Raw genomic sequence first — 12,984 nt, 5'->3', positions numbered from 1 at the left:
ATCGTCAATGTGGTCGAGTCGTGAAAGTGTGGGGTGAGAGTGCAAGGTCAATGGAAGAACCGTACTGGTAGGTTTTTGTCCCCAAAAGCAAACCTCAGGAATTTCCGATGAGGAAGGATGGAGATAAGTGCATCTTTTTAATAGATTGTGACACACCAGTCCTCGGACTTGGCCTGTGCAAACATGCTGAACTTCAGTCCCCTGACTGAGTGGTTCAAAAAACGCAGATCTAAAAAAGGACACAACACCTCATCCTTTCCCGGAACAGTGAAGTACCGGCTGTAGGACCTGGACTCTGCAACGCAAGAGAGTGTCTACTGTTCCCATACCAGAGCCTGCTTGGGGCACACCAGGGTGGGAAAGTTCCCATTGAATTGAGGTGGAGGAGAACCGAACTGGATTCTATGGCCTCTCACTATAATGTGCAGGACCCACTGAGACACATTTGGCAGTAGTTTTCACACTGCCATATAGTCTACTAAGGGAATCAACCTCTCGAGACTGACCTCTGGTGTCATCAGAGCAGTTAGCTCAAGCGGCGCACTGGCAGGAGACAGCTGAACTAGGTGCTCTGGATACCGCCAAGGAGTTCGCGAGCCTCTTAGCAACGATATGTTTCTGGGCGGTAACTGAGAGAAGCACTAGTTGGTGACCACTGCGCCCTGGAACACCGGCATGGTTGGCAGATCAATCTCCTGAGGGCACTGAGATGAGACGGGCACCGTGTAATGTGGTGTACACCGCTCTTCCCCAGAGGGGCCTGCCTTCCGAGGTCCTGAGCCACAGCATCAGGAATCTTGTAGCTGTTCGATCTCCTGAGGGCACTGAGGAGAGACGGGCACCATGTAATGCGGTGTACATCGCTCTTCCCCAGAGGGAGCTGGCCCTCAAAAAGTCCTAGGCCTTAGGCGTCAGGACGTTATGATGAAGGCTATCCAGCTAAAAAAAAACGTCCACAGAACCGCTTTCCACTAGAAGCTTTCGGCCTGTGAGCGCCACTCAGACTTTAGCGCCTGTGGAGTACAAAAAGTGACTCCTCTGGCACGAGGGGCTGGAACACGGTAGGTTTGGGACTGCTCCACCCAGCAGCCCCTGACCTCCTCAGAGGAAGAGAGGTAAACGTGTCTTCTCTCCACTCCTCATTAAAGCTGCTCATTATAATATCAGGCATAATATGCTTGTGCAATTGATGCTTGTGCAACTGATGCTTGTGCAACTGGCGAGCTCATCAGAGAAAGACAGGCAGAGCGTTGCACCCTCTCACCAGGGAGAAAGTACAAAATGCTCACATCACAGCCTTCAACTCCCTCGAGAGCTGATCATGTGCGCTTCACTCTCAAGCAGAAAACACACAAACTGTGTATGTCCCTACATTTTTAAAAAAAAATTTTCCTGGCAGGGAAAACACACAGCCTGAACGCTGCCTGCTTTCGCCTAAGACTTATCTTGATTAAAGCTTTGACAAATGGAGCTTATCAATGGAAAAACGACACTAAATAAGACTCACAAACAGATAGGACTGACACACACACAGAGCGCTTGCTGAAGACAGAAGGCTAAATGCCGGTTTCACCACACATGCTTTTAAGCTTCCTGGTCTCTGACATCAACCGCCTATGACGTCTTGCCCATCCATTGGTCTGATTCAGAGCCAGTCTCGCTGAAGTCGCTCCCAAAAGCGTTCTCCGATGCAGCTCGAATTCCTGAAGAGGAACTAGGACTAAAGGTCATTGCACACTGAGTCCGAAATTTCCATCTGCAATTTTCACCTTAAAAGATAAATACTACCTCACATTGTGTCAATCCCATTTACTCATTGCCTCTGAAACCTTCACCCATCATAAAAAAATTTATTCGGATCAGGTTCGATTTTCTGAGTTTTCACATCCGTAGCATTTATGTGTTACTTTGTGATGTAGAGCCATAACATAATAAGATTCAAATTTCTGACAACTCGTTCAGATGATTGCGAGCTGACTCTTTTTTTTTATATACATTAACTTTATTTATCGTGCACGGGTTTACAACTTTGCAGATAGAGAAGTTTATGCTCACATACAGCTACATGACACACTGAAAAAAAAGGTTTTATTCGAAAAAGGCATAATAGGTACACTTTAAATTATCATACTTAAATTAGTGAAATAAACTAAAGATTCAAAGTAAATATAAAAAAATGACAAATGCACATAACATTACAAAATTACAAAAAAGTTTATTCAAAACTATAATAACATACTAAATTAACACTTTTTGTGTGGTAACTGAATCATTTAGTCAGTTTTGGCGCTACAGTCCCACACACCAATGAAAAAGAGCAGCATAAACATTTAGCTAAATGTCTCCTTTTGTGTTTGAAAAGTAGTTTCATTTAGGAAAAATTGAAGCTTACACAAAGCAAAATAAACAGTCTCATAAGAAGTGTCCTGAGGCACCTGTCTCAGCTTCTGATGTGTGTGCATGCTCGCGTGCACACACACACACACACACACACACACACACACACACACACACACACACACACACACACACACACAGAGAGAGAGAGTCTAAGATTAATTAGTTTGAGTGAAGAAGGTCTGAAGAATATTGAACTCATCTCTCTCTCTCTCTCTCTGTTTTTCTCCCACTCTTTATACACACACACACACACACACACACACACACACACACACACACACACACACACACACACACACACACACACACACTCCCCACTGAGTGATGGCTTGTAAGGATATATTGATTGCAGACAGTACACTTTCACTGCTGCACTTCGTCTCAGAGATGCTGCAGTGTGTCTCTACATGTGGATGTGTCACTGTGAATGAGACTGTAAGAGTTGAGCATATGTGTCCTCTTGGAGTTCAATTATGTCTATACATATTATACACATATACACACAGTATATTTCATTTCAAGTATATAAATATATCATCTGTTCTAGACAAACTCTAACGTGCAGACAAACTGCTATGTGACTATGTGCCTTTGATTTTGTGTAATGATTTTAACCAAATGAGAATGTTGTCTTCCCTCTCCTAACAATTATCGGATCAATTTTACATACTTGTTCCCACAGGAAAGAAAAATAACAGATGGGATTGCTTTAAGATCTCAGTGGTTTCTTCTGGACACAAATGAGATAAAATGGAGTAAATGGAGACTTTTTTTTTTAAAATAACCATCTCGAAAGCAGTGGACTGGTTTTTTTCAACGTTATCTCATCCTCCACATACGGGCCTCCAGACAAAATGGCCTCTGAAACAAAACATTTAAATACCATTTATTGCGACAAAACTGTTGTGAATGTGTCAGTAATTAAAACTAAAGAGAAAAACGAATAGCCTATAAAAAAATAAAAAGCTGTTCTTTCTCTCTCTTTATCACCAAAGTGAGATCAAGAAGCAAATCTGAAGAGGCGACAACAACCCACATGTGCATGCACACACGTGATGAAAGCTGCAAGGGCTTGCTGACATAATACAGTCAGATGGAGGTCTGTGCTCACTGCACTGCTTATTGCTGTTTTTTTAAAGCATCTCACACAATGAGCATCATGTATTTAGGATTGTGTGTCAAACTGAAAACGGTTTAAAGGAATGAGCACAAAATAAGATATTTTAAAGAATCAAACAGTTGTTGGTTCCTATTCACTTACATAGCAGGAAAATAAATATGGAAGTCAGTGTTGATTATCAACTGTTTGGGTACCAGCAATTTTCGAAATATCCTCTTTTATGTTCAACGTGAGAGAGAAACTCATACAGGTTTTTTGAACCACGGGCGGGTGAGTAAATGAGGACAAATTTTTCATTTTTAGTGAACTACTCCTTCTAGAACCCTATGTAATTGTTCGATAATACAGTTTTATATACTTCAAATGTTTATAGATGTCTTTGTTTATTTGATCTAAAGCGTTTAAACAGTAATATTGTGAAAGGTTATGGCTATTTAAAATATCTGTTTTCCACTTTTAACATATTTCTTTTATATGTAACATATTTCTAAAAATATATTTATTTGTAATATATTTTCAGCAGCCATTATTCCAGTCTTCAGTGTCACATGGTCCTTCAGAAATCATTCTAATATGCTGATTTGGTGCTCAATAAACATTTTTACTTGTTGTGCAGCTTAATATTTATGTAGAAACTGTGATACATCTTTAATATGATTATTTGATCAATAGAAAGTTCAACAGAACAACACTCAATTGAAATAGAAAACTTTTGTAACATTATTACTGTCTTTATTGTCGCTTTTGATCAATTTAATGCATCCTTGCTGAATGAAAGTATTCATATGACATATACAAAAAGCAGTAACCGTGAAAATAATTTACTCTAGGGTTGTTAAACAAGTATTAAATTTAACCACAAGGAACAACCTTCTTTGTACAGGGAGCCTAAAGATTAATAAGGTTTAACTATTCTGCTGTGCTGCATCTAGCTGTTTTTGAAGAACATGTCCTGTGTGGATGGCCCCAAAGTCAGCACTGAAAGATCGTGCAGACAGTGCTGAGATCAATCAGACAATCAGAGAGCGCATGAGCGAGCGAGAGGTGGGGAAGTGGTGGAGAGCGAGTCTCAGCAAGCCTGTAGAAACACAACTGACACAGGCAACTCTTCTTGTCCATGGCTTTCTTTCTCACTTTATACAACAAAACAATAATTGTGGCACCCATGTGGTCCTGGTAACTACAGAACCTTCATTATCTAATATTACTGGCATGGGCAAAATTTGGTTAAAATATACTACGAATGGAAGAATGGTACTTGCTCACAGTAAGTACTGTAACAGTGATGGCCGACATGGGAAAACAGCTCATTCTAAATAAAGAGAATAATGAAAAATAAGTGCCCTGTCTACTCTTTTTTTTTCCCCTCTCCTGCCATGATGTGTCATCAGTTCTTTAAAAAGGTGTGTGTGTGTGTCAGCGTGTGCAAAGGGAAACAACATGTACCATAAGGGGCTGCTTTTACCTGCATGTTGGAGAGCAAACATTATCTTGTTTAGATTTTTATGTGGTTTGTGAGTGTGTGTGTGCACTTCAAAACGGCTGGTGGTGCGGCGTGCAGCCACTTCTACTTACACACACACACGCTCAAAGAAGCCACAGCAAGGAGAGGAAATTCCCTGGTTGGGAAAACCAAGGATCACTCACAATTAGATCTTGTGATAAGCAACAAAGATATCACTGATTGTGTGTGTGTGTATGTGTGTGTAGTGTGTGTGTAGTGTGTGCGCGTGCACACTTGTGTTTCTGCAAGTCACATATCTCAAACCCATAAGTGATGATGAGTGTGTTGGAAAAGTGTGCAAATCTCCAGAATCATAAATCCTTTGTATGCATTTGTTCTGGCATACACCCACATTAGTTCATTGAGTGTATTTCCTGCACAAACACATATAAACCCAAGCAATCGCCACACTTTCCATTCTCTTGCTCTGACAGCTAGGCAGTGGCCATCCTTGTTTGATGCTGTCATCTCATTCCAAAGATATTGCAAAGAGCCAGCTGGAGAAATGTCTCTCGCACGCTCCGTCTCTCTTGATGCACATGGCACTATGTGTAGTTTTCCTAAACACACACATAAAATGACTTAAATACTTTATGAAGTGTAGATATACAGTTTCTGAGACACTGCAAAAGCTTGTTTTGTGTTTTTCTAAGTTATATATATACAATTTTAGCAAATGTATTTTATTTTATTATAAAATATTACAAAATTGCTAAATAATTAAGTAATTTATAAAATATAACTGCACACACACATGCTTGTTCTTAAAAATAAATGTCTGTATATCACTATGCAATGTGTGTGTAATAATTATAAATATACAGACAAACATTTTAATAATTAATAATACATTTTTTATTATTAATACATGGTTACATTTTATTATTAATATTTTTAAACTTAATATATTTTTTATATTTTATGATTAATATATTTTGTTAATAATATTTCGTAAATTGATTTTACATATTAAAATGCACTTTTAAATATAATTTAAAATGTTAATATATTTTGTATAATACATTTGTAATGTTACAAATATATATTAAACATATAGCAGAACATATATATTATTAGCATATAAAATTTTTAATATTAATGTTTTTATAAATACATTTGACATGCCAAAAATGTGTTTACATTCATATTTAATACATATTTGTATATACATATTAATATATATTAAAAATACATGATTCAAAATATGTTAAAAGTGTTTATTACACACCTCCATGAAATACTTGATTCTGATTGGTCAGTCTGATGTATGTTATGTATTTATTAACATTAACATAAATTAACAGTAAATTTCTGAATTAACATTTAGTTTCTCCTTATTTTGCTGTAAAAAATGCAGCACTTGAACTGCATGAACCTAACAAGTTTGTGTAAAATCTGATGAACATGTTATATCCCGCATGATTTGAGAATGAGCCAAAGAGCATCTTGTGCTAAAATAGAAGCAAGAACATCTGACAGTAAATACAAAGAATTGTATTTTGTAATTTGAAATGCTCTGTTTTGTATCTTATCTTTTACCTGTATTTTGTATCTTAGATTTGTATCTTAGATTAGATGCGCACTCAGACCTTTGGATGCCACTGTACATCCCTAAACTCAAACTACTGCGAGAAGACAAAGTGTGAGTTTGTGCTTGTGTGCTGGCATGCGTGAGTACCTGTGTGCATGTGTGTGTGTGTGTGTGTGCAAGGGCAGACTGGATAAACGTTATATTTGCTCTGACAAGTACAGGTCTTTTCATACAGAGCCCTGCTGTGTGAAAACAAACATGTCTATCTGAGAGGAAGCAAACAGCTGAGCATCACCACTCCACCTCCACCCTGCACAACCTTTAGCCCCAGGGAAGAGAGCTTGTTTGTGTGAGTGTGTGTGTGTATGAGTGAGAGAGAGAGCAAGAGAGAGAGAGAGTGCTTGTGTGAACCCATGTGAAACTGCTTCAGATCAAACAAGACAATAAAAGTAATGTGTTTTTTCCTCCTCCTCTCTCTCTCTCTCTGCATCATACACACACAGGCGAGGCTGAACACCTATCGATTATTCTGGTGTTGTTTTGCGTTGTTATGCACCTTAAGAAAAATTTAATTGCTCATACTTATTATCAGATATCTTTCACTAAGTCATCAGCTTTAGAAGTACATACAGTATATGGGATTCATTTTCTAAACCATATTACAATTACGATTTCAATTATTTACAGTTACAATTAGTGGTCGACCGGTATATCACCAAGGCCGATATATCACACCAGACTTTTATTTTGACGACGCTGAGAGCGGCAGCGCCTGAACGCACACAGTGCTCACACTCTCTCTCTTGTTTGTCTTTGTCATTAAAGGAAAACGTCACTGTTTTTCAATATTCCACTATGTTCTTCCCTCAACTTAAGATGAGGTGATATGTACCTCTCCTGTCTCAGTGCAAGCACTCAATCTCTGTAGTGTGCAGCGCCACTGTCCTAGCGTTTAGTTTAGAACCATTTATTCCTTAGGATCCAAACAGGGATGAATTGAATAGCTACCAAACACTTCCATGTTTTCCCTATTTAAAGACGGTTACATGAGTAGTTACACAAGTAAGTATGGTGACACAAAATAAACAGTGGCGATTTCCTAAGCAGATAAAAAAGATGACTATAATGTATGGCAGAAGAGCACTTCGCAGCACTTCGACCTCGGCACAGTAATATCATCACTCCTGAAAACTATTTATAACTATTTATATCGGCTTTATATCGGCTATCGCCCCCCCCCGGATGTCAAAAAATACATAATGGTCAACCAATTATTTAACATCTTTCATTTCATGAAATTATTTGGACTCTACTGGCAATAGGATTTGTCTGCATTTCACATCTACATAAACATTTGGAAATACAACAATTTTAAATATTTTATAACTATTTTTATGTGTTGTAATCAATTGATGGCAAAGCTGAATTTTCAGCATCATCACTCCAGTGTCCAGTGTAAAATGATCCTTCAGAAATCATTACATTATGCTGATTTGTGCTCAATTTATTGTTATTACAATTATTTAATAAATGTGGAAAACATTCATATTTCTGAGGAAACCATGCATTTTATTTCTGGATTTTCTGCTGTTATTTGTGAATTTTACTAGCAATTACTAGTAAATACAAAAAAAAAAATTCTATACTGTTCAGACGTTAAAAAATAAAGTTTGTAAAAAATTCTAACAAAGAAACAGAAGACTTCAGAAAATGTTCCGTTTATTCTCCATTTAATCACACTGCTGTCAGATTACAGTAACTATTTGTGACATATGTGATTTTGATGCAATTAAGCTCAATTTTACCTCTTTTTTTTCCCTTTCAAAAAATGTAACAACAGAATTATTACGCAATCCAAGTATGTGTCGGAGCAAGGTATGCTATAGTGGACAGTTTAGTTAACTATAAGTGTTGAAGCCAAGTTTTACATTATACATTATTTTACATTATTTAGGTTTATATATTATTTGTTTAGGTTTTGTTTAGTTCAATTTGTTAATTAAGAAAGAAGATTGTAAGGGTTGGTATAATCTCTTAAGGGTTAGTATGATATCTTAATTTTAATATATTTGTTGGTCAATTATCTACCTACAGTAGATAAACCAGAAGAATAAATAAACATTTCGTGGAAAGAAGTGCATTCAAGACAAAGCCCGCTGCCATGCTTCCGTGGGCAAAGCAATCAGCATGTTTATAGCTATAATAATGACATATGGATTAATCACACAGAAATTGACAGAAATTCTATACCAACTGTAATGCAAGAACTTGCCAAGCATTTGTGTCTGCTTTTTGCATATAGTATACAGTATATTTCTGGCCTTGAAAACTTGTTTGTGATCTTTATTTCTACATGTGTGTGTGTTGCTTGATTTTGCTGTTGATTTACAACCAGAAACATCCTCTGTTAGTGCTACATTCTTTTTTAAATGAGTCTGATGTCATTATCTGTATCAAATGTTATGAATTACGATTCTCAAAATGCCAACGCCAGTCATTGTATCATATTCAAGAGCCTTTTTTTATATGCCACACACAAACCCATACCCACAATGGTGTGGTCTGACCTCCTTCACACTCCTTTACGCTTCCAGATCCCAATCTCACTCGGTAGCAGCTCTCCCATGCAGCTTAGAGATTACGCAGCGATTTTGGACCGCTACGTCTCAGCATGGGTTTGGACCGCACTTGCAGACAAACAGCCAGAAGGACGGAGCTGCAAATACACATATACAAACACACAAAGAAGGCCTTTGTTTGTGCAGGAGACTCTCTGGTCTCGGATATCAAAGAGAGATGCGGCTGCCGAGACAGACAAGCAGTGAAGAGGTGACAGGATGCGGGTGAGAGAAAGATACAGAACTCTAGTGAGACAAACACCAAAAGATGGGGTTAAGAAAAGAAAGATCAAAATAGAGATGAGAAAAAAGGACAGCGATATTGAGAGACCGCAGAGATACGAAGACAGTTTTTGAAGTGAAGTACGCTGAGGTCTCAGCTTCACATGGCACACCCACAGCCGGTTCACTGACTGTCTGATGTTCACTGACTGTCTGATGCAAAATGCAAAATGCAAACTAAACAAAACAACAACAACAAAAAAGCACCATCGCTAGCTAAAATCACCAGTTCTTTTTTGATTGGCTTGTTATGCTAAGTTCTTTTCAGCAAAACGAATCACTGGATTTGCAACAAGTACATTAATTTTTAACAGTAGTCTGTTTGAAAATAATATTTGGATTTTTTTAGGCATGCAAAATATATTGGTAATACTAAACTAGCCATTACTAGAATATTTTTAATCTAGTCAATAATAGATATTTAATTGTGCACGCTCATAATCTATTGTTACATTTAAATGACCTTTGTTAGAATTTAAAGTTCACTCAATGTATATCTTTAATAATATTAGCAATTTTATAACACTGTTAAATGTAATCTTTAGCAAATCTCAAAATCATTATCCATTTTCATGCTGTATATTATCATGATGTAAATTTTCATTTAAAACAACAAAATATAGTTCCTCTCCAGGAACTCGAGCTGCGTCGAACAACGCTTTGGGGAACGCGCTTAGCATGAGCGACTCTGAATATCGTGTGTAATTAATCCAATGGAAGAGCGTGACGTCACAGGCGGGGTGAGCTATACGTCTTTCAGCAAGCGCTCTGTGTGTGAATGTCACTTGTTTGTCTTGTGAGTCTTATTTACTGTTGTCTGTCCAGTTAGAGCTCCAAGTCATGCCGAAGAGCAAGGCGAAATCCAAGCATACTGATGGCGATTCCAAATCCCATTATAGGTTGTGTGTTCCTTCCTGCCTGTGATATATAACGGGTGGGTATACACACAGCTTGTGCATGGTTTGCCTGGGAGCGAAGCACGCTGAGTCGGCTCTCGAGGGGGCAGACTGTCCGCACTGTGAGCGTATGTCGGTTCGGCTACTTCGTTCCCGGAGGGCCCCTTTTCGAGGAGGGGGCCTTCGCCAGCGTTCCCCGCGGTGCTGGTCCCGCTTCTGCTGAGGCAGAATGGCGGCTGCACTCGTGGGGTTCACAAGTGGATTTGGTGGAGGGAATGGAGAGGGGCCAGTCCCTATCTCCTTCCACTTCCGCCAGATCCAGCGCCCAATCTCTGGAGTCGGAAGCACGCTCTGCGGTTCCTTCCACCCAGGGAGAGGGATCGACGCTCCGCCTCTCTTCCTCCGAGGAGGTCGATGTGGAGTTGGTCAACAGGGATTCGCCACCCCATTCGCCGCAATATGAGGAGCTCTTGGAGGTGGTTACTCGCGCGGTGGCCAAATTAAGCATTGAGTGGCCCGCCGAAAAAACCACCGAACCGCAGCGAAGCAAGCTTGATGAACGCTTCCTGCGCGTGAGTCAGCCACCTCCCAGCCGGGGCCTTCCATTCTTTCCCGACCTGCATGATGAGATCGCCAGGTCGTGGAAATGCCCATTTTCAGCCCGCCTCTACATCCCCTCGTCTGACTACTATGGCAACGTAGTGGGGATGGGAGAGCACGGCTATAGAGTGATGCCCAGGGTGGAACAGACGCTCGCAAGCTATCTGTCCCCCGGCGCTGCATCGTCTCTGAAGGCCCCGGCATTGCCCTCAAAGCCACTCAGAACAACCTCGGCTTTGGTGGGCAAAGGGTATATGGCTGCAGGTCAGGCTGGTGTGTGTCTGCACACCATGGCGGTGTTACAGGCGTACCAAGCCGACCTGCTTAAAGAGCTAGATGAGGGAGAGGAGATCAAGTCCCATGATATCTCAGAACTAAGAAGGACCGCTGATCTCTCTCTCCGCGCCACTAAGGAGACCGCCCGAGCGATTGGGTGGTCCATGGCAGCTATGGTGGCCGCAGAGAGGCACTTATGGTTGACCCTGTCCGATATGAAAGAGCGGGACAGGGTCTGCCTCATGGACGCCCCGATTCAGCCGACTGGCCTGTTCGGCGATGCAGTCAATTCTGTTGTCGACAGGTTTCAGGAGGCCCGCAAACAAGCGGCGGCGTTCCATAAGTTCCTCCCTCATCGCTCTCTCGGGGCATCTGGGCGGGAGATGCCCAGCCGCACCCTAGCTGCTCGTATCGTGAAGCCCAGAAACAGAGCGGAATGAGAGTCCCAGCGACGCTCTCGGCCGAGGTCTTCTAAGCCTAAACAAGATCTTAGGGCAGTCATGGAAGCTAAGAAGTCCTCGGCCAAGAAACCCTGACGCCAAAAGCCCAGGGTTTCAGAGGGCAGCCTCTGCTGGGGTAGAGTGGTACACACCGCAGTACACGGTGCCCGTCTCGCCTCAGCGCCCTCTGGGGGCCGATCTGCCAACCCTGCCAGTGTTCCAGGGCGCAGCGGTCCCCAGCGAGCATCGGTCTCAGTATCTTCCGCCCATGCGCGTAGCGGGGCTGAGACGCTCGCCGCCCCTGCGGGGGCCTCTTACACCAGAAGTCAGTCTCCAGAGACTGATTCCCTTAGTAGATTATTTAGCAGCGTGGAAACTACTGCCAAATGTATCTCAATGGGTCCTGCACACAGTAGAAAAAGGCTACCGTATTCAGTTCGCCTCTGCGCCGCCAATATTCAACAGGGTCATCCCGATGATAGTCGGCCCCAGGCAGGGTCTGGTTATGGAACAGGAAGTGAAAACCCTATTGGAAAAGGAGGCCATCAAGGTGGTCCCTCCTCAAGACAGGGAGTCCGGATTTCATAGTTCCAAAGAAGGATGGGGGGTTGCGACCGATTATAGACTTGAGGGTCTTAAATCGTTCAGTTATGAGATTGAAGTTCAAAATGCTCAGAATCAAGCATGTTGTAGCTCAGATCAGGTCCGAGGACTGGTTTTTCACAATAGATCTCAAAGATGCATACTTCCACATATCCATCCTTCCACAACACAGGAAGTTTCTGAGGTTCGCTTTCGGGGGCGAAGCTTACCAATATCGAGTACTTCCCTTCGGCCTTGCACTCTCACCCCGCATGTTCACAAAATGTGTAGACGCGGTTCTGGTCCCCCTGCGCATGCAGGGCATCCGCATTCTCAACTATATCGACGATTGGTTGATTTTAGCTCAGTCAGAGCAGGTTGCGGCTTGGCATCAAGATGTCGTTCTCGCACATATGGGGGAGCTGGGTTTGAGACTGAACGCCAAGAAGAGTGTACTTTCTCTGGTACAGAGAACCACCAATCTAGGCGTAGTATGGGATTCGACTGCAATGCAGGCACGATTGTCCCCTGCTCGTATCGAGTCGATCCTCATCTCAGTCGAGAGAGTCAGAGAAGGCCAGTCACTTACTGTCAAACAATTTCAGAGATTGCACCGCCAATACATTGGTGGTCTCTTACATCAACCACCAGGACGGTCTGCGTTCGCGCCCTTTGTACAAGCTGGCGCATCAGATCCTGGTGTGGTCCCAGAGCAAACTCTTCTCATTAAGAGCA

The sequence above is a fragment of the Carassius carassius genome, chromosome 7 (genome assembly GCF_963082965.1).
Source record: "Carassius carassius chromosome 7, fCarCar2.1, whole genome shotgun sequence".
NCBI classification, from domain to species: domain Eukaryota; kingdom Metazoa; phylum Chordata; class Actinopteri; order Cypriniformes; family Cyprinidae; genus Carassius; species Carassius carassius.
This window is presented reverse-complemented; position numbering follows the sequence as displayed.